At 31.0% G+C, this 27574-nt stretch overlaps 1 protein-coding gene and 1 long non-coding RNA gene across 2 annotated transcripts in view; one reads left to right on the top strand and one right to left on the bottom strand.

Annotated features, from left to right (window-relative positions):
• Positions 1 to 15220, bottom strand: part of LOC126882481 (uncharacterized) — a 170587-nt gene extending 155367 nt beyond the window's left edge. Inside the window, exon 1 of the long non-coding RNA XR_007697358.1 lies at positions 15075 to 15220. This is a non-coding gene — a long non-coding RNA (uncharacterized LOC126882481). The remainder of the gene's footprint in view (positions 1 to 15074) is intronic.
• Positions 1 to 27574, top strand: part of LOC114330024 (guanylate cyclase 32E) — a 965459-nt gene that overhangs the window by 595441 nt on the left and 342444 nt on the right. The gene's annotated exons all lie outside the window — the stretch shown is intronic.

The raw sequence follows: 27574 nt of genomic DNA on the forward strand, positions 1-27574 counted from the left end.
CTAAACTTTGAAAGTTTTAATTCATCTATAATTTGTGGATTTCCAGAAGTATACAAAATATGTTTTTTCTACAACCGTGTTAAAAATGCAATTTTTAGCACTCCGTACGAGCGTTAAAATTAATACTTTAAGGAACTAGGGCTTTAAAAATTTTTTAAGGCACTGCAGTTCGTATTGACCGTATATGCAATTTTGATGTAATGTCAAAAAAATATAAAATTGGAATGTCAGTCAAGTTTAAGTAAACGTTTTTGTAGAGAAAATATTGTATCATATGCGTGTTAAAAAGTACATTTTTAAGGCAGTCATGTGAATTGCAGAACTCGCTATCGCTCATTCTGCAAACTTTCACATGCGTGCCTTAAACGTGTACTTTTAACACTTACATCATAAATAACTATTAAATTAATAAAAATGATTAATTAAACAGAATAACTACAAATTAAAAGTAACGTACACAATATCTAAGTTTAACAAAACAAATGTGAAAATTTACAACTCAGTGACATCCCTTTTATTTTTAATTAGATTCAAAATTCTTCGAAGCATAGTTTTTACAAATTTCTGGCAACACTCTGGTGTAAATGAATCCCATATTTTTTGCAAGTTTTGCTTCAATTCTTTGACGGACCTAGAGGATGTTTCCCCAATGTTTTTTTTATTTCGCGCCACAAAGAGACGCGAAAGTTTCTCTCAGGGACAAGTCGGGACTGTTAGAAACGTATTCCAGAAGTAGTAAATCATGGTCTCCAATCCAGTTTAAACTCTTTTAAGGTATGGCAAGCTAAGCCATCCCGTTGGAAGACAAAATGTTTCGCTGATTTTAACTTATTTAAATGAGTGTGTTCCAAAATCGGTAAGAGATTATTTAAAACCTTCAAATATTATTTGCGCGTATTTAAAATTCTATCGATAAAATGCAACTTTTCCACACCTCTCTCCGACATGCTGACCCAGACCACGATAAACGTAAGAAATATGACTTTTCTGTTGAGAGAGTAAGGCTGAAAATCTTTATTTTTTCTGTGAATAACTCAACTTCTACTGTCTCCAATTCGACTCCAACACACACACTTCAAATCTGGATTAATCATTCCATTGTATTGCATCCGTTGGTGAATTTGTCCAACCTCAATGCTCTGTTGACCATTTTAACCTATTTTTCTGGTGTTGTAATGTTAAGACTGGATTGTCATTAGTCTGAGATAAAATGAAATTTTTCAAAACCAATTCATATTGATTTTTTCAACTTGATTCAATTAATTTGTAAGTAAGCCAATAATAATTTGTGGGCCTCTCGGTGATATGTTGATCTAGAAACGTGCCTTCCAACGAGGCTACTTCACAAAACACTTAAATCTAGATAAGTTGCACGTTGTTTTTTCACAATAATGCGTCTTAATTTTCTTCGATCTGCTTCGTTTATTTTACTTTTTCCTGCATTTATAGGTTTAGTAATGCCAAAATCTGAGGTTTTCTATCTTCAAATATTTCTTACACTATGCTGTGACAATTGAAGCATATTCGCGATTTCCGAATTGGATTTTCCAGAATTCAAAAATCTATTGATGATTGAACAAAAATGTTCTCATCCATCACTTTATCTCCACCGATTCCCATTGATAATTTTATCTCGACAAACGGTAGTAGGCTTTATAATATCACAAAATCTATTTGACATTAATTGAAAACTGTTTTGATATAATGTCACTCTGATTTTAAGATAATTATGAAAAAAATCAATGTATGTTGATGTAAGTGATCAAAGGCCACGATTTAACGATTTATTATTATTAGTGTTTGAACTAAATAAAAATATCACAGGGGTAATGTTTTCAATAAATATTAATAAAAAAGCCAATAGTAATAATTAATATGCGGACTTATAAAAATATGTAGATTATCATTTGTTTGTGGTAATTGCCATAAACTGCAAATTCCAAAGGTGGGCCAACTGAAATGAGAAGGGGCTCGTATATATTTAGATACATTTAGATACATTGAGATACTTGTGACAACTGAGCTCTCTCGATGGCAATATAGTTGCTAGCATTAAGGGGCATTAACCTCAAAATTGACCCAAATAAACGTCAAAATATGACAATGTAGTAGCACAGAGTAGCTACATATTTTTAGTCTAAGGGAATGGGAAAACTGTTTAGTATTGAAATAATGTAATTTTTAAATAAAAAGTATTTTAAAAATTAGAGTAAAATTATTAACCCATTAATCATAAACTTTGTTTTTGATTTATTTATGGACAGCCTTGCTTCAAAACTCACTTATTCTATTCGTTCTAACAGCTCTATTGTACCAAAAACTGGTACTCGAACAGAAGCTTCGACTAACACAGGTTAGCGCAGTTGCCACGATTCTCTCAATGTATATTCCCTATGTCCAGCTAAACGATTTACATCCTGTATTATATTTTTTCAATAAAGCTATTTTGTAACGACTTTTACTACACACACAACTGGTTGCCTTTGAGAATTTATTAATAAGGTAAAGGGGCACAATAAAGTTTCTATTGCAACAAGTAGCTCAAAGTGGTGGATTTACGGAGAGTGAGGGAAAATAGGAAAAGTTACCCCCTTAACAAGGTCAAAAATTAACGAAAAAATTGATGAAACATAAAAATATATTAGCTAACATGAAACTTAAGCCACATTCAGACTTATTCAACCCAATAAATATGCTAGTTAGGAAAACAATTTAAGGCAAGGTTAAGCTTATAAATTATGATTTATTTTTTTTATGTGGTTTGGGTTTATCTTTTTTATGTCTTTTGTTTTATATTTTATTGAAAGTTCCCCCAATAAGGAAAATTTCCACTCACAAGGCAATTTTCTAGATCCGCCACTGGTATCTCAGTAAAGATGATAATCTTTCAAATAATATAAAGAAATCGCCTACTTTCATTTTTCTTGAAAATAAATTTTCACTTAAAAATAAAGTGACGTTATTGTTTTTAATTTCGATGGCTTACAAAAATCAGTCATACGTAGATACTCAAACTGGATATCTTTTATTTATAATATTCCATAATAGCACTAGACCTGTTATACACTTGGGTAGGTATTAAAAAAAATACTAAAACAATTTTTCAGGTATCTTTTCCATAACTTTCTAATACAAAAGAGTCTGGCTTGTCCATAATTCATGGTCCAATAGTCTTACCTTCAAAGTTAAAAAAAGTGGTGAAAAGTGGTATTACAAAAAATATATTTGAGGCAACTTGTAAGTTTTTTAGAGTAAATTCAAATAATCAAAAATAAAGGAAATAAACAAGCCAGACCATTTGCCAGAGATTTTAACTATGCAAGATGCTTACATGTGGCCCGCGGGGTTATTTTCAGGGGCTGCATCTGAACTTCAGGGGGTTGAATTTACAATGCCTCTACATACTATTAACCAATCTAAAATATACAACTATGCATGTGTATCTGTGTATTTTCTTTCCAGATAGAAGGGTGCAATTGCTATTATGAGAGGGTGTTATGAGTATAAAAAATAAATTATCTAAAATAGACAAGTTTTTTTGTTAATATTTTCTAACCGCAAGGTGAATAAAAAGATAGCATGAGAATGAAAAGAGGTATACGTAAGCTGCAGTGTGAGAAAAAGTGTAAATCGATAGCTGATTGCGTGCTCGATCACAGCGATTCCATTCGTTCGAGTAAAATCTACAATACTCATGTTGTTTTGTCTCAAAATTTTTGAGTAACTATTATATAATTTGAATTTCTCAAATATTTTTTTAATACTTTTTTTTAATAAAAAGAAGATAATACTTACTATAGAGTAAGTTTTGCAAATAAGAATAGAATAAGTAGTTATATTTATTATTATAAATACATAAAGTATATTATATACTTACATATAAAATTATAAAAATATAAATCAAATTAATTATTTGCCCGAATGTTTAGTCCAGGGTAATAAGGTTTTTTCCATGACACTTGAACAGCCAGGGTACTGAAGCGTTTTTTCGACAGGTACCTAATACCTATAAGATCAAATTGTAACTATTTCCTGCGTAGGATCTGGCGGCCATTTTTATTTATAAACAATTAACTGTCAAAAAATGGCATTTTCCCATTTTTTTCCAAATCAACGGAAAACAGTGAAACCTATGATTTTTTTAGTACAAACATCTTCGAGATTATGGAAAAAGCTTTAAAATGTCGTACTACAAAGTTTGATATACTCATTTATTGTTAATATAATTGCGAAAGAAGGTCGGAATTGCAAAAAAAATATTTTTGCAATAACTGTTGTAAAAATTAGTGTACAGCTTTGAAATTTTGGTCAAATAAGGGTTCTTTGGTGCTTAATATGTGATTGAAATTTCAAAGCGATTCATTCAATTGTTTAAATTTTATTCAAATTGTTTTTCCCAGAGAGCATTTTGTTTTGCAATAACATAAGTCAGAAGAAAACGACGTTAGAACCATTCCACAGGTGCCAAATGAAAGAGCATGAGCTATATTTTTAACTTGGTTTAAAAAAAGTGAATAAAAAATGCATTTATTAGTAATAAATAATTATACAAAAGTATCGTAAACCTTTCCTTATAAACTTTTTATTTTGTTATATAAGAAATTATCCATATTTATTACAATTTTTTATCAATTATGATATAGATAACATTACTTGTTAGTTGTGCACTTAAAACAGGGTAAAAAAGTTAATTTTTTTGAAAAAAGTTATTCAAAAAGTTTATAAAGAAAAATTGACGATACTTTTGCATAATTATTTATTACTAACAAATGCATTTTTTATTCACTTTTTTAAACCATGTTGAAAATGTAGCTCACGCTCTTTCATTTCACACCTGTGAAATGGTTCTAAGGTCATTTTTTTCTGACTTATGTTATTGCAAAAAAATGCTCTCTGGGATAAACAATTTGAATAAAATTTAAACAATTGAATGAATCGCTTTCAAATTTCTATCACATATTAAGCACCAAAGAACCCTTATTCGACAAAAATTTCAAAGCTTTACACTAATTTTTACAATAGTTATTAAGAAAATATTTTTTTTTGCAATTCCGACTTTTTTCGCAATTATTTTAACAATAAATGAGTATATCAAACTTTGCAATACGTCATTTTAAAGCTTTTTCCATAATCTCGAAGATGTTTGTACTAAAAAAATCATAAGTTTCACCGTTTTCCGTTGATTTGGAAAAAAATGGGAAAATGCCATTTTTTGACAGTTAATTGTTTATAAATAAAAATGGCCGCCAGATCCTACGCAGGAAATAGTTATAATTTATTCCTATAGGTATTATTTGTCGAAAAAACGCTTCAGTACCCTGGCTGCTGAAGTGTCACGAACAGGGTATATTTTTGTCTTAATACCCTGGCCTAGTTGTACTTCTTTAACCTTTAACTACGCTCGCATAAGTTATAACATAAGTACACGCGTGGCGTACTTTATACGCCACTTAAAAAGAGCGGTTTTGTTTATTTTTTTTAAATACACTTATTTGTTTGTCATAAACCTTATTCGGCTTCAGCAAATACTTGGAGTTCCTTCTCAGTAAGTTAATTGGGATTTCTGACTGGAGTCTGATCCTTTGAAGAATAAAGTTACTAGTAAAAAATTTTTGAAATATGATTTTCTCTATGACGCTCATTTTCTTATGACATTTTTGACAAAAAATATGCAAATTTAAAAAAATCAAATTTTAATATAAAAGTCAAAATTTATGTTGAAGATATTCTGTATAAATTTAATGTATTGATGGTGCTGTTAAAGGTATCAGAAAATGCCTGCATTTTTTATATTCTGTGTTTTCATTTTGTTTACATCCCAAAAATCTCAAGTAAAACCAAAATGGCGCATTAAACAATATTACCAATATTACTAAAAAAATTCCTTATTACCAACCACAGACGGATAAGACAACTAAGAAGTCCAATCGCCAACCAAACCCGGCCGCGCTGACTATCCCAACCATTTTAGAACGCACCCTCTTATTGGGTGACAGAGGTCATGTGACCAGTGTCAAAAGTGTAGCATTCTCCTTAACAGCGTTGCCACATTTAGTAGATTTCTACTTTTTTTGATATTTTTTAAAAAATTCTAGTAGGCAATATTTTTTAGTAGATTTTTGGTATATTTCAACATTTTGTTATGACTAAAATAAAATTTGCTTTTTAATAGTAATTACTTCATTTCTAAATTAATTTTCAGACATTTTGTTACAATTTCCCAATGTCATTACCGAAAATAAGATTCTGGACGTAGATGATGAATATTACAGAGAAATGAAACTGGAAACTGGATTCTGGTGTAACAAACTTGCAGATTTCAAGTAATAGTGCAAGCAGTATTTCAGGTGTTATTAAAGAGTTCTGGCATTCGGTGAGCCTATTAGAAGCTAACGATGGAAAACTAAAATATCTAAGCATATATGTAACTTTGCAAAACAAAAATTGTTGTGTTTACGTGTTTCTAATGTAAAATGCGAAACAATTGTTGTGTAAAATGCGAATAATTTGATCCAGACATGCAGATGTTAAAATCAGTGGATGACAAAATATTCTAGTTGTTAAATATACCTATTCATTTTTTTCGAATCATTATAATAAATATTTTTGAAAAAATTAAACGCAGAATGAAAGCCTGCATTATTTAGAAAAACCAAAAGGTTTCTTGTGAATGAGATATTTGGAATTAAAAGTCACACTAAATTTTTTCTTTTTTTCACCCCTGTAACTTATTAAAATAAATAATATAGAAGTTTTCAGGAACTTTCGATCCTCGGTGAGAAAAATGAAAACATTTAGAATACATTGAACATTTTAACAGGCGACATTTTGCGCCTATCCCCATAAGTTAGCTGTTGTTTTTATTATAAAAAATCCCAAATATATCCCAAAAATCCTTAACCCGCCGTTACACGCGTCTTCTATTGTGACGTGGTTGCACGCGTATGAGCGTCGCCCTCACCTACATAAATTCGACTTATTTCGAGAAAGAATGAATGTCAACATGTATAAATATAAAATGGGCTGTACTAACATATTATAGAAAGTCTCGTAAACCAATTTTTTTTTATTAATTTAACAAAACAAAAGTAAAAATAATATATATCAAAATCAAGTTTTCTTAATTTTCAATTTCAGCAAGCCACTGAATAAATTAACGTTCTTTACGCAAATTCATTTTACTAAAAATACAAATTAAAATTAAAAACTGTTTTGAAGCTATTTCTTTGTGGCATTTATATAATTAACTATTAATATTTTGTATTTTGATAACGACGTCCGAGGTGGAATTAGAAACGTCAATAAAATCAATTTTTCAAGTTAAATTGTGGCTTATTAATTAGAATAGGTAAATTTAAAAATGGGTTCTTAACCAGTGGCGCACCTAGAATTTTCCACTGGGGGGGAGGGGGTTTGCTAGGGCACCGAAAGTTTTTAGTATTATTTGTGAAAGACGAGTTACATTTTCCTACTTTCTTTTATATATATTTCTATATGCTCTGGGTGGGATTTTAACCCTCAAACCCCCCTCGGTGTGCCAGTGTTCCTAACCTAATCCAAACAATAATATTTTAATTAAACCTACCTAAATATTAAATAAAAACCTAAAAGTTTCTTTGAGATAATAGAAACGTGATTTCACTGTGATTGCACGCGCAGTGAGGAATTCCCTCACTTGAAGAGGGATGTCTCTTCTTTCAACTATCACACAGCACACTGGCCGCCTGAAATATTCTATAACTTTTTCATACCCTCTCATAAACCATGCTAAAGGCATTCCTGGGTGCTTAAGGTTATCGTATTAGTTGACACAATTTCATTGGTTATAAACAAATATGGTGAGGGATTTCCTCATAGCGCGTGTAATGGCGGGTTAAGTATATTTTAGTTTTTGATTTAGTAGATTTTAGCTAAAAAATGGTAATTACCAGTTGGTGGTTTGGAATAATTAAGTTTCAAATTTTTGGAATTCCTCTTGGGGCATTTAGGACGGATATGCATATCACTGTATATACTGTATTTACATGGCCTAAAAAGAATCTACTGATTTTGTGAAAGCAAAACTACTCAAAGAGTAAAAACTGACCTGGCAACCCTGTCTACCAAAGCAGATACAAAGATTAAAGTTATTAAATCTACTGATATACCCCAGGCTGTGGGTGAAAAATAGGTCGATTTCAGGATATAATTCAGGAATTTTTGAAACCTATCAGGTGTTGTAAAGGACGATGCCACGAATAACTTCTACTAAAATGTAACCAAAAATATTGTGCGCTTTTTTATGTTGCGATTTTCATTTGTTAAATTTGCAATTTTTAAAGGTTTTTAATTTTGCAGCTTAGGATATTGATTTTAGAGAAAAACTTTTTAATAGAAAGTTGTAGTAAATTAAAAAACCTACAATTTGAGCTACGGTAAGTTCAATTTCGTTTATTGGTTATTGCAAAACAGCCTGCGAAAAGTCCAAAATGGCCGTTTATTACAATTGCATTATTTATTGTACAAATCATTTTTTTATATTTTTTAAAGCTTTAAAATGAAGATCTTTCAATTCCAAACATAAAAAAAAGTTGTAAAGCCAGATTAATGAATTTTTTGCTTAGATATTATAAATTGTTTATCCCAAGAGGTCAAGTGTCGAAGGCTATAACTTTTTGAAAAAAAATCGCAGAGAGTTTGTGAAACATCCAATCTCCTTCTAAAGAGTTATGTTTTCACATTCTGATGTAAGTAAATGCGTAAATCATTTTTAAATATCTAATTTTTGTGTTTGAAAATAAGGGGACAAATTCCGTTAAAAACATTTAGAGCTAAAGCGGCCCTGTACATCCTATGAATTTTTAACTTACAGATTATTGTTGGTGAAGACGAAACGAAGATTTATAAAAAATAAAAAAATATACGACCAACTGAAGTCGAGATAATTTTTGGGTTTTGAAAATAAGAGGGCAAATTTCATTATAAACATTTAGAGCTGAAGCGGCCCTGTACATCCTATGAGTTTCTAACTTACAGAATAAAGTTGCTGAAGACGAAACGAAGATTTATAAAATAATAAAAATTTTCTACAACCAACTGAAGCCGAGATAATTGTTTTTTTTTTTTTTTCTTAAATCGTAGTGCATTTATTTATGACAATTAAGAAATTATTTTACGGTCATTGACTAAAGAAAGACTTATATTATGTTAAAATAAAAATTATTATAAAATATAATTACATTTAATTATTAAAAATTATTTTTAAAATCGGTGCTTTTGCGAACGGCCGAATTTTGCAAATCGCCCAGCTCGCTTAAAAACCGCGCGCTCGGAAAATTTTTACGTAATTTGTATTAAATTTTGACAGAAAACAATTTAATAATATTACCATTATATTATACAGTCTGTTTACCACTGTATTTGTTTTTCATGATAAACTTTTATATGTGAAATCTCATTTCTGAAGAAATAATATTACAAAAATGATACATATAATAATATATGAAATATATAACTATATTTTTAATTTTTTCATCGTTATATAAATTTAATATGAATAATGTTACTTCTTATTATACAATATAAAACTCTTTCTTCTTGTAGTGACTATCCGTTTTGGATGTTCGCCAACATCCAAAACGGATAGTCACTACAAAAAGAAAAAGCTTTATATTGTATAATAAAAATATTATACAATATAAAATGTTTCTTCTTGTAGTGACTATCCGTTGGCGAACATCCAAAACGGATATTCACTACAAGAAGAATATATTGTATAATAAGAAGTAACATTATTATTATTATTATATTTATATACCAATGAGAAAATTAAAAATATAGTTATATATTTCATATATATGTATAATTTTTGTAATATTATTTCTTCAGGAATGAGATTTCACATATAAAAGTTTATCAAGAAAAACAAATACAGTGTTAAACAGACTGTGTATTATAATGGTAATATTATTAAATTGTTTTCTGTCAAAATTTAATACAAGTTACGTAAAAATTGTCCGAGCGCGCGGATTTGAAGCGAGCCGGGCGATTTGGAAAATTCGGCCGCTCGCAAAAGCACCGATTTTAAAAATAATTTTTAATAATTAAATGTAATTATATTTTATAATAATTTTTATTTTAAGATAACATAAGTCCTTCTTTAGTCACTGACTGTAAAATAATTTCTTAATTGTTATAAATAAAGGCACTACGATTTAAGAAAAAAAAAAACAATTATCTTGGCTTCAGTTGGTTGTAGAAAATTTTTATTTTTTTTATAAATCTTCGTTTCGTCTTCAGCAACTTTATTCTGTAAGTTAGAAACTCATAGGGTGTACAGGGCCGCTTCAGCTCTAAATCTTTATAACGAAATTTGACCCCTTATTTTCAAACCCAAAAATTATCTCGGCTTCAGCTGGTCGTAGAATTTTTTTATTTTCTTGTAAATCTGCGTTTCGTCTTCAGAAGCAATAATGTGTAAGTTAAAAACGCATAGGATATACAGGGTCGCTTCAGCTCTAAATGTTTTAACGAAATTTGCCCCCTTATTTTCAAACCCAAAGATTAGTGGTTTAAAAATGTTTTATGCATTTATTTACATCATATTATGAAAATATAACTTTTTAGAAGGAGATTGTATGTTTCACCAACTCTATACGATTTTTTTTTCAAATAGTTATAGCCTTCGACATTTGACCTCTTGGGATAAACAATTTATAATATCTAAGCAACAAATTCGTTAATCTGGTTTTACAACTTTTGTTTATGTTTGTGATTGAAAGATCTTCATTTTAAAGATTTAAAAAAATTTAAAAAAATTATTTGTACAATAAATAATGCAATTGTAAAAACGGCCATTTTGGAAGTTTCGCAGGCTGTTTTGCAATAACCAATAAACGAAATTAAACTTACCATAGCTCAAATTGTAGGTTTTTTAATTCACTACAACTTTCTATTAAAAAGTTTTTCTCTAAAATGAATATCCTAAGCTGCAAAATTAAAAATCTTTAAAAATTGCAAATTTAACAAATGAAAATCGCAATATAAAAAAAAGCGCACAATATTTTGGTTACATTTTAGTAGAAGTTATTCGTGGCATCGTCCTTTACAACACCTGATAGGTTTAAAAAATTCCTGAATTATATTACGTTTTTTCACCCACAGCCTGGGGTAATAAAACAATGGAAAATGGAATGGAAACCAGCTATTAAAAAAACAAATAAACAGGTTGTTAAATAAATCGAAAATTTCCAGCAAAATAAAATATATAATAATAAAAAAAAATAAGGTTATAAAGTAAATTCTGTTTCTCCTTCTGAAGTTGCCGCAAACGTGTCACACACCTAGGGTCGTAACAGACAACTACAGAGTCGGCCAGAAAACCCAAATCGGCCAGGGCGTAAATTAGTTTAGCATTATAACGTTTTTAAGTCGTTGCGATTGTTGAAAAAACTGAAATGTGATATGTAGTTGTCGCAATGGTAATAAATTAGTTGCCCGTATAACTAAAGGTATTACTTAACGTTGTAACATCGTAATGTCAGTCGGGGTAGGGGACGTTGGCCGAAACAACTGAAAATGCTCTCGGGCAACGTTATATACAGTGCATTTGTTTGTACTGACAACCAATGCGTCGAAAAATTGCTACTTGGGTCTGCATTCATCACCCTTTATTCCTTGCAAATTTTAGAAGGATGGGGAATGGGTAGAAGAGATAATCTGTTTCCGAATTAAGAAATCCAATGATTTTATTTATAAATTATTTATTTGTTTGAAAATGGGGTCGCCTGGGTTTCGTCGTTTCGTTAAATTTTTAATCTAAAATACTCATTTTCTTTTTCTTCTTCGTCGGACTTCTCTCGAGACTCTGATTTCTCTATACTATCTGTAAATAGTTATATGTGTTTATTGAATTAATTCAATATTAATTAATAATTAACTAATTGACATGCTACTACTAGAGAATACTCTTGATGTTATCGAATAATGTGGAAAATATCATGGACACAACACGTATTAGTAGGGGAGGAAAGTATGCCAAATTTGCAGTCACTCGAGTGTTATGGGGACCTATTGGGTTGTGAAGAGTAGGTCCCAAAACTAAAAAAAGTTAAGTAAAGTTTTCCATTTTAGTCGGGACTTCCCATTTTTTAATTTAATTTTTCATTTCCAACAATCGTTTTTTCCGATTATTGCGCCATCCATCCATAATCCGAAAAAATATCTCGAATAAAAGTTGCTTATTTTTACGTAAGGAATCCAAATATCTGCAATAAAAATTTTGGGCTCCTATTTATAATTTTAAAGTAACCCTCCACCCCTCCTCCGTGGGGGGTTGTGTTTGGTAATATTCATTTTTCAAAAATATGGAATATTTGTATTTTAAAAATTTTCGATCTAATGTTCATTTCGTGAAATATCGCGGGTTTTGCTCAAAATTTTGAAGTAATGTCAGTAGTTGTAAAATACTATTATTATTCTTCACTTTTTGGAGAAAAAATATAATAGTGTCGGGTAATAAACGAATATTTGTTATTGGTGCAAAACGCGATGGAAAAATTATTTATTTTGTTGAAAAATCTTTGAAAAAACGCGATGGGAGTCCGATGATGATAAAGAAGAAAATAAGTATTTTAGCTCAGATAAAGAGTTTGAAAAAGAAATATAAGTTTAGAACACAGAATTATTTTAATTTTTATTTTTATACTTTTAGCAATCATCTTTCGTCTATATTCGTTGCTTTTAGATATATTTGTTATAATAAATTTAATTTTTCTATTCATATTTGCCGAATTTCTTTTTTCTATTCTCATATATATAAATTATGATTTCACTACCTGTATAATAATGAACTTATTATGATACAGATTTTCATGAAGATACAGATTTTTAACCAATATAATCGAGGTGGCACACGCGCAGTGGCCAATGGCGAGTCAAATACATACGCTTTAACAGTTCTCAATATGTAAACAAACTGACACTGACAAACTACTTAATTTGTTTGCTTTACAAAATTAATAAATTTGTATATTTATATTTTTTGTTGAGAATGATCATAGAAAAAATCGTGTATACACCTTGCATTTAATTATCATTATGAAGCTCACACTCTGAACTCACCGCTAGGCAGCTCGTTTCGTATCCCTCATACTCGCTTCATAATGACCATCAATAAATGCTCGTTGCATAATATACTATTATAGTAAGTATATCTTCTTCTGATTAATAAAAAATTTTCTGAAAAATTTAAAATATATAATAGTAGGGGAGGAAAGTATGCTAAATGTGCAGTCACTCAAGGGCTTTGGGGATCTATTGGGTTGTGAAGAGTAGGTTCTAAAACCAAACTAAAGTTTTCCATTTAAGTGGGCACTTTCCATTTTTAATTTAATTTTCCATTTCCAACAATCGTTTTTTTCGATGATAGCGTCATTTATCCATAATTCGAAAAAATGTTTCAAATAAAAGTTATTTTTACGTAAGAAATCCGAATTTGCAATAAAAATGGAGGCTCATATTTAAAATTTTAAAGCAACCCCCACCCTCCTCCGTGGGGGATCGTCTTTGGAGCCATTCAATAGATTTTTCAAATATATTGACTAAGTGTATTTTTCAGTTTTTCGATCTGATGTTCATTTCGCGAAATATCGTGGGATTCGAATTTAAAATTTTTAAATTTACCCCTCACCCTTCTCCGTGGGGAGTCGTGTTTGGTATCATTCGATAGATTTTTGACAAATATTGAGTACGTATTTTTTAGTTTTTAGATCTCTCGTCCATTTCGCGAAATATTCGCTTTTTTCTTGTGAAACTTTGTGACTCACCTATTTCCTAACGTCCCGCCCAAATCGCCGGAGATTTGAAATATACACTTTTTTGCATGTACTTAACTTACTTTATCTTAATCTGATGATTTAGAGTTTTTCTAAGGATAGATTTTTTTTTTCGGCCCCCCCTTAACGAATTCCGCTGTGTTTAGAGCCAATATATTAGAGGTACATCTACAGGGTACCAGGTTTCTCCCCATATGATAATCTGACGCGCTCGAGTTACTGCAAAAATCCCCGCTTGGGCTCCCCTACCATAAATAATTACTCCATAATTTTGAGGCACAACAACATAGGTATCGTTAGGTCACGTGATTTTGTTCGAGCGAATGGACGTAGACGATATATTACGCTCTTTGTTACACCTATTTACCTATAGCGCCTTTCATTCACATACAAAAACAGATAGAAAATGTCACCCAAAAATCGTGTCTTTTTAGGACATTTATTTTTAATATTAAAAATACCCTGTCAAAATAGCAATTGCACCCCCTGTCAGGACGAAAAGTACATAGCTGAACATGTATAGTTGTATATCGTCGGTGATACTGCAATTTGTCGTATGTCACAAATACGGCCATTTTCCGTTTATGTATCCATTGTAACCAAATTACAGTCCTCTATGACCCTGCAAAATATCGCAGGTGAAAGTTTAACAGTTACCATGATTTTTTTTACGTGCAAATATACGTGATACTTCAGTATGGCGTATGTCAGAATCATTCTCACCGTATGTGGCAACGCCGCATAATTGGATATTTCGATACGGCGTATGTCACTTAAATTACTCATTAGGTAGTGAGCTGTAAACTTAAAAATAGGAAATATAGTAATGAAACACAGACTTACTCACAATCATTTAATTATACTTTGACGACCGGTTTCGATCTCTACAATATACAGATCATCTTCAGGTCGGCGTTACAAGTAGTTAAATGCTACAATAAGAGAAAACTTGTGTTAGACCAGTGTCTGATTGAAGAGATGTTAATAGAAAGCCAAATTTAAAAAAATTTTTTATAAAATTTTTTGAAATAAAGGTTTGCAACTGTTGACATTTCAGAATATTGGTATATACAAAGTCAAACCTATGAGTAAAAATGCTCATAGGCATGTATGTGCAAATGGGTGCATACAGTTTGAATTTGTTGAGATTAAAATTTTTAACCATTAAAAAACAAAATAAACATAAACTGACTTAAATATGCTTCCAAATTCAAAGTAGTAATAATAAAAGAGATAGTAATATTGTTCTAATCTACTTACATGCCGTTACAAGGATTGCGTTGCAACTTAGTTGTTGTCATATTAGTACGTCCAAATTATGCTAATTGGTTTGTTGGGATAGTGATAGGGTAAACAGACATGTTACGTAGGTTAAAACACAGTAAGATTTCGAATTTGGAATGGATCCTGATTGGATCCTGAATGGATCCAAATTCGAAATCTTACTGTGTTTTAACCTACGTAACATGTCTGTTTACCCTATCACTATCCCAACAAACCAATTAGCATAATTTGGACGTACTAATATGACAACAACTAAGTTGCAACGCAATCCTTGTAACGGCATGTAAGTAGATTAGAACAATATTACTATCTCTTTTATTATTACTACTTTGAATTTGGAAGCATATTTAAGTCAGTTTATGTTTATTTTGTTTTTTAATGGTTAAAAATTTTAATCTCAACAAATTCAAACTGTATGCACCCATTTGCACATACATGCCTATGAGCATTTTTACTCATAGGTTTGACTTTGTATATACCAATATTCTGAAATGTCAACAGTTGCAAACCTTTATTTCAAAAAATTTTATAAAAATTTTTTTTAAATTTGGCTTTCTATTAACATCTCTTCAATCAGACACTGGTCTAACACAAGTTTTCTCTTATTGTAGCATTTAACTACTTGTAACGCCGACCTGAAGATGATCTGTATATTGTAGAGATCGAAACCGGTCGTCAAAGTATAATTAAATGATTGTGAGTAAGTCTGTGTTTCATTACTATATTTAATATGGACTCACATATGCAACCCATTCAATATTTAAAAATAGGAGTTAGAAGTGATAAAAGTGAATTTTGTGATTGTTTTTTGAATAATACATAATATATATTATATGGTAAGTTTTTTGTTCTTATTTGAATTTAAAATACTAAAACGTTATATATAGTCCAATTTGTAGTTGACAAACACAATAATAATTGAAAAAATAAGTAGTATAACCTCAATTTTTTTTACATAAATAAATTATTTTAACATTTAGGTTCTTATAATGAGATTTACGTTTTTTCAAATACATAAAATGCAATTAGGTTGTTACTTAATCATTCTCTTTTTAGTGTTATTGATTTACTACACTAATTAATTGAATAATACTATGCGACATACAACACATTGCATTCAAAATTTAGCTTATTTAGTGTTATTCCTCTTCAAGTTAGGTATTGACATACGACATATTGCATGTTTTTGTTTTTTCTTTTCAGTGAATGAATAATGTCACAGAGCACGGCTGTTGGTGGAATTAGCTTTAAATTCAGCTTCAAGTGCAGTCGCCTCTCACCAAGTACCTGAAGACGATAATATCAACATTTGGACATATCCATTGGACGATGCATCAAGTCCTCAAAGAATAGAAAGCACGGTTCCAGAGCCAGTGGAAGATCTATTAGGAAATGCAGAATTAGAAGAGAATCCAGTTTTAACACCCCTGGAAGTGGCAGAAATTCCAAAAGAAACATGGCATTCCAAAACCGATATAGCTCAAAAATCATATTATTTGGATCAGAACACAGACACTTATATACCAATAATTGACTATCAGGAAGAAATGATAATAGAAGAAGAAAATATCGATGATGCAACACCAGAAAATCCAGATACTGAAACACATTCGGACGAACCAGATTCATTTTATAAAAGTGACAGTGGCAGCGAGTATCTGCCAACAGAAACTGATACTGACTCAGAAAATGTAGTTGGAATCCAAGAGGATCATCAGATACCGGACGGAAGAGCAAAAAACGCAGGAGCAAAGGGCAAAGAGATCCATCACAGTGGAATCGAGCAAAAAATTCACAAGCGCGACTTAAAGGACATGCGTACAAGGGATTTCAGAAAAATAATGAAGGAACGTACCAGCAGTCAGCCTACAAAGGTAGGCGCCAACTAAAGCCATCATGTGGGGGGCACAAAAATGAAACAAAGGGGCCGCAACAAAAATTTGAATGTTCGCAAATTACGAATGAAATGCGTAATAAAATATTTCACTATTTCTGGGAAATGAATTCTTGGGAAAGTAAACAAATTTATGTAAGCAGTCTTGTACTGCACTCTCAGCCCAAGCACAAAAGAAGAAACACTGTAGAAGAGGAGTCCCGAAAGAAAACAGGTTTTAAATATTATTTAATTGCTAGAGATAATCAGGAGTCTTCAAAAAAATATCATGCCGTATCCAAAAAAAATGTTTTTAGCCACTTTAGGTGTTGGCGAAAAATCTGTAAGCGAATGGGTTTCAAAGAAATGTTTACCAAATAAAGAGCAAGCTATTAGACCAGTTTTAATATAGCCACCCCAGGATTGTGAATGTACAAAAAATGTTAATCTAGTCCTAGACAGCCTGCCCAAAGTTGAATCGCACTACTGTCGAGCATCCAGTAGAAAAGTTTATTTCGAACCCACTTGGAACAGTTACAGATATTTGCATCGTGTGTTTATTAACTACTGTGAACGTCACAACATAAGACCTTGTTCTTATAGACTTTTCCTTAAAACTTCTAAGACAAGAAATCTTGAAATTTACACTCCTTGTAAGGATCAGTGCAACACATGGATGATGTTTAAGAAGGGAAATTTAAGTCAATCAGATTATGATAGACATGTTGCCAAGAAAGAACAGGCACGCTCAGAAAAAGAACAAGACAAACAAAAAGCTATCTCGTCAGAGGCAGAAAACTCAAGTTATGTCTACACTATGGACTTACAAGCCGTTCTTCTTTGTCCATATACCCAAGCCTCTGCCATGTACTATAAACAAAAACTGAAGGTTCAAAACCAAACATTTTTTAAGCTTAATAACAAAGATGTGGCTTGTTATTTATGTCACAAGGGAAATGGAGGTTTAGATAGCGATGTGTTTGTTTCCATTTTAGTAGTTTCTTAATGAAGAGATAGAAAGACACCACCCGAAGGAAATAATCCTATGGAGCGACGGTTGTGCGTACCAAAACAGAAATGTAAATGTGTCAAATGGTTTGCTGGAGATAGCTATGGAGAAAAATATTATTATAGAGCAAAAGTACCTAGAGGTAGGACATACCCAGATGGAGGTGGATTTGGTCCACAGTGAGATTAAGAGAAAGTTAGGAAGAAAAAATGATATTGCTGTTCCCGCATATTATACTAAAATTATAAAAGCGGCCAGGCAAAAGGTAAGACCCCATTTTAACAGTCCCCTTTTCAGCGGTTCTCGATTCCACCGACCCTTTTCAGCAGTCCCCGGTTCAGCGGTACCCATTTCAGCAGTCCCCGTTTCGGCGGTTCTCGATTCCACCGACCCGTTTCAGCGGCGTTTGGTTCTGCAGCATGCCGTTTGAGAGGCATCGTTCAGGAAAATGAGTAAAAACAGGACCCTCTTGGGGACAGTAGTTTTAACAATAAAAAATGACGAAGTAGTTTTCAATCCTAATAGTAAATTATTAATATTTGTAAAATATTAAAAATATTACTAAAAGATTTTTAAATTAAAAACTTATTGGTACACTTTCCTGGTGACACCGCCAAGACTTCTACAATTTGCAAGTCAAATGGATGCTGCAGTGAAGACGAGAGGGAAGGAATTCTACACTATGCAATTCACATCCCCCGTCTGCAGCTGGTAAAGTTCCAAATGGAGAACAGTGCCTACGTTCCTTCCGATGAAGGCTCCAATAAGAGCCGAAAATCGCGGTTCAAGGGACTGGACTGCACTCCGTATTCTAATTGAAAAGTAAGATTGTTTTGCCTTCGCATTGCAACTGAATAAAAATGGTATACATTTTTAATAAAAAATGAATTTTATAAAATAAACAATAAATTGTCCCAAAATCACCCTATATATAGCTTTGCAATTGCATAAAAAGTAGGGTAATATGGTAAATAATTTGCAAAAAATTTGATGTTGTATTTACGTATTTTCAAAATAATACTACATTATGCAACGAGCATTTTTAATAATGGTCATTTATGATGCCAGTACGACAAATCCGACAAGCCTGGAAGAAGAAGAGAAAAAAATGTTTCAATCGCGCTGCAGTCATTCTTGACGAAGTTGAGTTAGATGATTTATTTAAAGAAATAAATACACTTTGTAGAAGATGAACTATAACTTGCAAAGAAGCAATTTGTAAGTTGTAGACGTTGACTAGAATAATCAAATTAAAATTCATGAACATTCTTTTATTTTTAATTTTTTTACTTAATTATATAAATTTATTCAAATAAATTACTATTAAAACGAATACAGAAATTTAATTCTAATTATTGAACTTACACATACATCATTAAATAATGCAAAAATATAATTTATACTTATTAGATGCTTACCTAGACAAATATTAATAGATTCATCGAATAAAATTATAATAAAACAAAATTACTTTATTAAGGCAGTATCAAATTAAAAAAAATTATGTATTGCTTTAATTTATAATTATTATAGAATTTATCTAACCAATATACTTTATTTAATAAAATTTACAGAATCCTTACAAAATAATAATAATTGTAAAATTCAATAACTTTTATAATAAATGTAATCAATTTACTTTTCAGGGATTTTCCATTATTTTAAAGGGTCCTTACTTTTTATTATTTCACTGCATATAGAATCCATAAATTGGATTATAAAATGTAGATTCTTATATAAAATCTTTTCAATTTTCACCTATTAATATTTGTAAACAATTGAAATATGGTTTATTAAAAAACAAATGTTAACTTGATTTCTACTGGTCATATAAAACTATTTTTTTCTTTTTTAATGTATATTTTTTATTATATATTTATCTTAATAATATACTTTATTTAATAAAATTTACAGAATTCTTACGAACTAATTGTAAAATTCAATAATTAAAAAAAATGTAATCAATTGATTTTTCCATGATTTTCCATCAATTTAAAGGGTCGCAACTTTTTATTATTTCACTGCATAGGCAGTTCATAAACTGGATCATAAAATGTAGATTCTCATATACAATCTGTTCAATTTTCAGCTCTTAGTTTGTATGAACAACGGAAATATGATTTATTAAAAAATAAATGCTAACTTGATTTGTTTGTCATATAAAATTATTTTTTCTTTTTTATATGAACTTTTTCATCAGCTTTTCATTGAGCCTACATGCAAGCACGGAACATAAAAAATATCTAAGTTATTCTAATTGTTTATAAGCTAAAAAGTCAGGTCTTTTTCAAACAGTTTTTTTAATAACAATTTCAATAAAATGTTAAAATTTTTTTAATACGTCTTAAAATTAAAGTCTCAAATAATCGACTGCGATCTGCTAAATATCTCAAAGAGTCACTGTAGGGCAAGAACAGTTGTATAAGCAATTGTTCTCTGGGATAAACAAATTGAATAACTTATAAACTATTTGGTCGATCTAGTTGAAATTTAGCACACTTAAATAACTCATTAATTGACATAATTTAAAGTAATTAAATTTTACGTCATTGTGCAAAAAATAAAGTTATTAATATTTATAATTTACTGCAAAAATGAGAGTTTATTGCAATTATCTCGGTCAATTGTTTATATATTACAATATGCTTACCACCGAATTAAAGAACTTTTTAAGATCTACATTTATTTGAAACATTTTTCTCTAAAATGTACAAGAAACATTGTATAGTCAAAAAACTGCTTTTTTCATTCTTTACAATAATTGTTAAAAAAAAGCAAAATCAGCTGTACGTCTTCACGGAATTATCATCAGTTATCCCTCATCTACCGTTTAAAACTTTGAAAACCCTGTAGAACATCTTTACGTGAAATCGATGATTTTTTCCCTATTAACTGGGGTATATACCAGATACTTAGATATTACCTGTATATTTTCAAACAAGAATTAGTTAAAACAATATCCTACAATAAAACTAATTACTTATCATTGTCATATTATTATTTTCTTATTGAGACCGCTCTATTGGGGACCGCGTTTATGGGGACCGCTGAATTGGGCACCGCTGAATCGGGGTACCGCTGAAACGGGGACCGCTGTATTGAGACCGCTCAATCGGGGACCGCGCTTATAGGGACCGCTGAATAGGGGTGAAACCAGGCAAAACCCATCCCCTTACAAAGTAATGTCTTTGCATTACAATGATTTTTTACAATACAACAAAGGAATGTACACACAAATTCGACCTGGAAGCCAAAAAGGTGATCCTTGTGTCACAGATATTTGTGCATTGCAATATCTTCCTCAAGGACTGATAAAATACAAAATCAATTTTACTGATAAATGGCTCGAACCGCCACGAAGACTAAGTCGTACTAGAACGTCTGTAATTCACGAACCCTTATATTTATCGCCACGCCCAATTGAGGATTCAAAATTCTTACATCTTCAACAATTAAAATCTGTTATAGAATCAAATTATCATGCATTTTATGATAATCTTAAACATACCTGTGTGTCTCTCCAAGTCTGTTCACATATAAAAACTTAATGTGTATGATATTTTCTTCTTTCCAGTTTATCAGTGTAGAATTTTTTGTTTTGTTCTCCGCGATTTAAATAAAATAAACAAAAGGTTTGAAAAGAATTAATTGTTTTTCTGAGGTGTACATGCATTATAGCAGGGGAGCCCAAGCAGGGAATTTTGCAGTTACTCGAGCGCGTCAGATTATTACATGGTAGAAACCTTGTACTCTGAAAATGTACCTCTACCATATATGGGCTCTTAATGCAGGGGAGTTCGTTAAAAGGGGGGCCGAAAAAAAAATCTATCCTTAGGAAAACTCGAAATCGTCAGATTAAAATAAGGTAAGTTAAGTACATGCAAAACAGTGTATATTTAAAAAATCTGACGATCTGAGCGGGGCGTAAGGAAATGGGAAACTGTGAAACTTTGGGATTCCCAAAGTTTCACAAGAAAAAAGCGAATATTTCGCGAAATGAATGACAGATAGAAAAACTAAAAAATACGTACTCAATATTTTTCAAAAATCTATCGAATTATACCAAACACGACTTCCCACTAAGAGGGGAGGGGGGTAAATTTAATATTTTAAACACGAATCCCGCGATATTTCGCGAAATAAACATCAGATCGAAAAACTGAAAAATACACTTATTCAATATTTTTCAAAAATCTATCGAATGACACCAAACACGAGACCCCACGGAGGTGGGGTGGGGGTTTCTTTAAAATATTAAATAGGAGCCCCATTTTTTATCGCAGATTTGGATTCCATACGTAAAAATAAGTAACTTTTAAACGAGACATTTTTTTGAATTATGGAGAAATGGCGCTATAATCTAAAAAAACGATTGTTGGAAATGGAAAATTCAATTAAAAATGGACAAGTTCCCACTGAAATGGAAAATTTTACTTAACTTTTTTGGTTTTAGTACCTACTCTTCACAACCCAATAAGTCCCCAAAACGCTCGAGTGACTGCACATTTAGCATACTTTGCTCCCCTACCATTTAGTCCATTCTTTCACGGTTTTTGCTCTAGATTTTAAAGAACCGCTTGGATTGACATAAAATTTGGCATACGTATAGCTTACATGTCAAAGAAAAAAAGTGATATTGTGCCGATGTGTGCTTTTGCCCTGGGGGTGACTTTCACCCCATCTTGGGGGTGAAAAAATATAAGTCCAAAATAAGTCCGGAAATGGGTAAATTGACTAATTTTAAGTAACTTTTGTTCTATAGAGCTTTTTCGCCAAGTCAACACTTTTCGAGTTATTTGCAAGTGAATGTGTTCATTTTTCAACAAAATAACCACATTTTTAGACGGTTTTTCGCAAGTAACTCAAAAAGTAAGTATTTTGTCGAGAAAAACGTTCTTAGCAAAAATATAGCCTATAAAAAAGTAAAAATACGTGTACGCGTTAGGTCTCTGGATATCGTAGAACCAGAGTTACAGCCAATGAAAAATAGATTCATATTCACCAAATTTCAAATATAATATTTAGACGTGAAATATCCAAAAAATTAAGCACCTTTTGGGGAAAACCTATTAAAACTTTTTTAAAGTGTTTAAAGAAAGCTTTATTTCTGTTTTTACAAAAAGTTTCTAGCATTAAATTTAAGCAAGTTACGCTCAAAATAAAGTTGGTCCCTTTTGTTTTTCCAAAAAAAAAATCGGGAAGACCACCCCCTAATCAGCAACTTAAATTAAATTAATCGTTACCGCTCCACAAATTATTTTACTTATGTTGTGTTTATATGATCTGTAAGTTTCATCGATTCAAAGTGCTTATTTTTGAAAAAATTTGGTTTCAAAGTAAAATTTTTAAAAATGAAAATTTTGAAAAATATGCTTTTTTTTTCAAAATAACTTAAAAATTGTTAGAGATACCAAAAATCTCGAAAAACAAAAAAAGCCAGATTTGCTTTTCTGAATATCATGTATTTTTTTGTTTTTCTGTTAGACAAAAATTGATTAAGATTTAGTGTTTCTAAATTTGCATATATTCGTGATCAGTGACTCGTTCAACCCCTTTTAACTACAGCCCTTTCAATAATAAGGACTTTGAACCGATGAAACTTACAGATCATATAAACAATATATACACGAGTTAAGAAACTTGTGAAGTCGTAACGATTAAGTTCATTTAAGATACTAATTAGGGGGTGATTTTCTCGATTTTTTTACCAAAACCAAAAGGGACTAACTTTATTTTGAGCGTAACTTGTTTAATTTTGATGCTAGAAATTTTTGTTATAAAACAAAATAAAGCTTTTTTTAAACACTTTAAAAAAGTTGTAATGAGTTTTCCCCGAAATGCGCTTCATTTTTGGTTATTTCACGTTAAAATATTCCATTTGGAATTTGACGAATATGAACCTATTTTTCATTAGCTATAACTCTGCTTCTACTAGGTGTAGAGACGTGATATATACACCATTTTTTTATATTTTTTACAGGCTATATTTTTGTTAAGAATGTTTTTTCGACAAAGTACTTACTATTTGAGTTATTTGCGAAAAACCGTCTAAAAGCGTGGTTATTTTGTTGAAAAAATGAACATATTCACTGCCAAATAACTCGAAAAGTATTAACTTAGTGAAAAAACTCTATAGAACAAAAGTTACTTAAAATTAACCAGTTTATCCATTTCCTGACTTTCTTTGGACGAATATTTTTTCACCCCCAAGAGGGGGTGAAAACCACCCCCAGAGCAAAAGCACATATCGGCACAATATCACTTTTTTTTCTTTGACTTGTTAGCTATGTGTATGCCAAATTTCATGTCAATCCAAGCGGTTCTTTAAAATTTAGAAGTTTTGCAATATTTTACCGTTAAAGAACGGACTAATTACAAAATTGTCGAATGTGACATAAAATATTTAAACTTTCAATGCAATGTGTCATATGCACCGGCATTTTGCTTAACATTCCACTGAACAAAAAATCGTGTTCCTATACTAGTACCCAAATAAAGGATACATCATATACAAATAATCGCATTTTCAAATTTAAAAATGATCGATGGGAAGAGTTTTTTTCTCTCCTGAAATATTACCTCATTGCGACATACGACATATTGCAGTATCACCGACGATATTTTATATTGGTTAAAATTATGTGTAAATTCAGATGCAACCTCCTGAAGTTCAGATACACCTCCTCAAAATAATCCTGGGGGAGGCCAGGCTTGTTTATTTTCTTTATTTTTGAGTATTTAAATTTATTCAAAAAATATTACAAGTCGTATCATAGATATTTTTACCCTTTTTTTAACTTTGGTGTTAATGACTAACGACCCTCCATCCAGGCCTGCAATTTTATATTAGGTTATTACGGAAGAGTTAACTGAAAAATTTTCATATTGCTCAAATACGTACCCAAAAGTGTCTACTAGCGCTCGGACCATAACACATTAAATGGCCCAACAAACTCACTATATTACAAATAGAAGAGCCCACGGAAACATTTTAATTATAGTATATTTTTCTTTTTGTGTAGTATCGGTGTCGTTTTACTCTTATTATTAATTACTTTACGCCATTATTAATTATTTTACGCCCATTTTCTCAGCAATACAAACGGGTTGTGTTTTAAAAGGGCCCGTGGCACTCATGCGTAACTAGAATATCATTTGTAAGGTCAAATGCTCGATCCCCACACGAAAGTTCAACTTTGCAAAGCAATTGTAGGAAATTTGGTTTGACTGTAAGTCCCATTAACAAGAGCGGTTAGACCTAAGTGCTGAGTGATAAATTACCCTAAAATATACTGTATAGACATTAAAATAACTTACGGCTTATATGACGATTCAAAATTGTTGATATTGTTTCTTTTTCTTCTTTCTTGAAACTACCGTACAGGCAGAATACTTTAAAGTAGCGGAGCTGATAAGATAGAGAACGATCAACTTTAGAGAAAAAATACGAAAGACCTTTTTTGGTCCGACTGATCCAAAAATCTCAAATAATATCTAGAATAGAATAGAATAGAATAGAAATATGCTTTATTGTCACTAAAATTTTTTGCAATTTTATGGACAAAGCTTACATACAGTCAAAAGAAAACAATATCAATAACAAATAACAACAACAAGATACTAAATTAAATAAATCGTCAATATATGTACAGTATAATATAAGATATAAAAGCCAAGACAAAATAATGTATTGCAAATTGAACATACTTGCAACAAATGAAATAAAATACATAAGGAAATGACAAGTTTATGCTACTGCGTATGAAACCCAATTTTCTTAGTTATTCGTTAAGAAATTCTTCTATTGAATAGATAGATAGGCTTTTAGATAGATAGGCTTTTGTCATTTTGCGGAACTTTGGGAAAGATGTTGCAGGTTTAAGTTGTAACGGGAGATGGTTGTACAGTTTCTTTGCGGAATATAATATAGATTTCTTTACTAACTCAGTGGATGGAATCGGTAAACAAATGTCAAAGATTGAATTTCTGGTGGAGTAAAGACGATTGGGCCTTGCTGGCAGCGCCGGTTTAACCAGGGGTCTTTTGGGTGCTGTAGCACCGGGCGGTTGAAGGTTCTAGGGCGGTACGCGCGAAGCGCGTGCTGTTCCGAAATTATATGATTATGGTAAAATAAAATTTGCATACAAATCCACATGATATAATAATAAAATTTTTTCTGTTTTATCATTAACTTGAAAACTTAACAATAATTTATAAATAAATTATTATTATTAACGTCGACGTACCTATATGGTTTATGCACTGTGTTCAGTTTATGTTATCTAAATCTCAGATAACGTACAAACATGCCGCGCGCCGTAAAATTATATCATTCTACAGCGTTTAAGAAAATAATTAGACCAGTAAGAATCTGTTTTTAGGTGGATGTGAGAGGTGGCATTCAAATTTTTGCGGATAAAGTTAGGTGATAACTTCGTTAATAATAATTAATTTATGCTCCTTCTCAAGTATACCCCGAACATTAATAAAAAGATAAAATATTTAAAAATTTCAAAATATTTCGTTTTTTTTCTACTTTTTTTGATTATAACTTAAAAACTATTCATTTTAGAACAAAGTCCTATAGGAATAAAACAAAGATAATTAAATTTTCTATCAGATGCGATTTGTTAAAAATGTCTTAATTTATCACCCTTGCTTCAAAATAGCAATAAATATAAAATAAGGGGGCAAAACAAGCCTGTCTTTATTAAATTATTTTCCATCACTTAGGTTACACTTGGAACCTTCCTAATTCGCTTAGAAAAATTTTTTAATGTGCTAAAACCGTACACCAAATTTCATTAAAATTAACTTACTAGATTTTGCATAATAATTTTGCAATCTAAACTTTGTTTAAAAAATTAAATTTTTTTAAAATATTGCACAACAAAAACTAGAACATACAAAGATTTGTAAATTTTTTTACATATAAATAAGTACTCCACCTATCTAATGCACTTTACAGAATTGAAATCGGATTATTGAAGCAGCCTCAGCAATGTTTTAAAGTTATAAACAATTTTTTGGCTTATAAACAAATTAGTGCTGTGTCCAGGAGGGGGTGCTACGGGCTCCTTTATTTAGATGGACTTACCCAAGTTTTTTATGTATTTTGACCCGTAGAACACGAATTTTTTGGGTAACAGTTGATCCGGATGTCGATAAGATTGTTATAAACAAAGAACTTAAGGAATTACATAAAATCGATTTTTCGCAAAATAAAACATTTTTTTGTATTTCTTGGGTAATTCTAAGCAAAAATGTTCTTACAAGTTTTTTCGTAGGATGCATAGTTTTCGAGATAAACGCGGTGGAACTTTCAAAAAATCGAGAAATTGCAATTTTTGAACGCGAATAACGTTTGATTAAAAAATAAAATAGCAATTCTGCTGACAGCAATTGAAAGTTTAAGTCAAATTATACCGGTTTTAATTATTAATTGAAATAAAGTTAAGAAATATTTTTGAGCCTGGGCGCGGCATCCGTATCAGCACCGGGCGGCAGACTGTGTTAAACCGGCACTGCTTGCTGGAAAGACATGAAGGTGTTTACGAATTAAACAAACCGTTTCTAGAATATATAAAGATCAAA

Source organism: Diabrotica virgifera, chromosome 1 (genome assembly GCF_917563875.1).
Source record: "Diabrotica virgifera virgifera chromosome 1, PGI_DIABVI_V3a".
Classification (NCBI taxonomy): Eukaryota; Metazoa; Arthropoda; class Insecta; order Coleoptera; family Chrysomelidae; genus Diabrotica; species Diabrotica virgifera.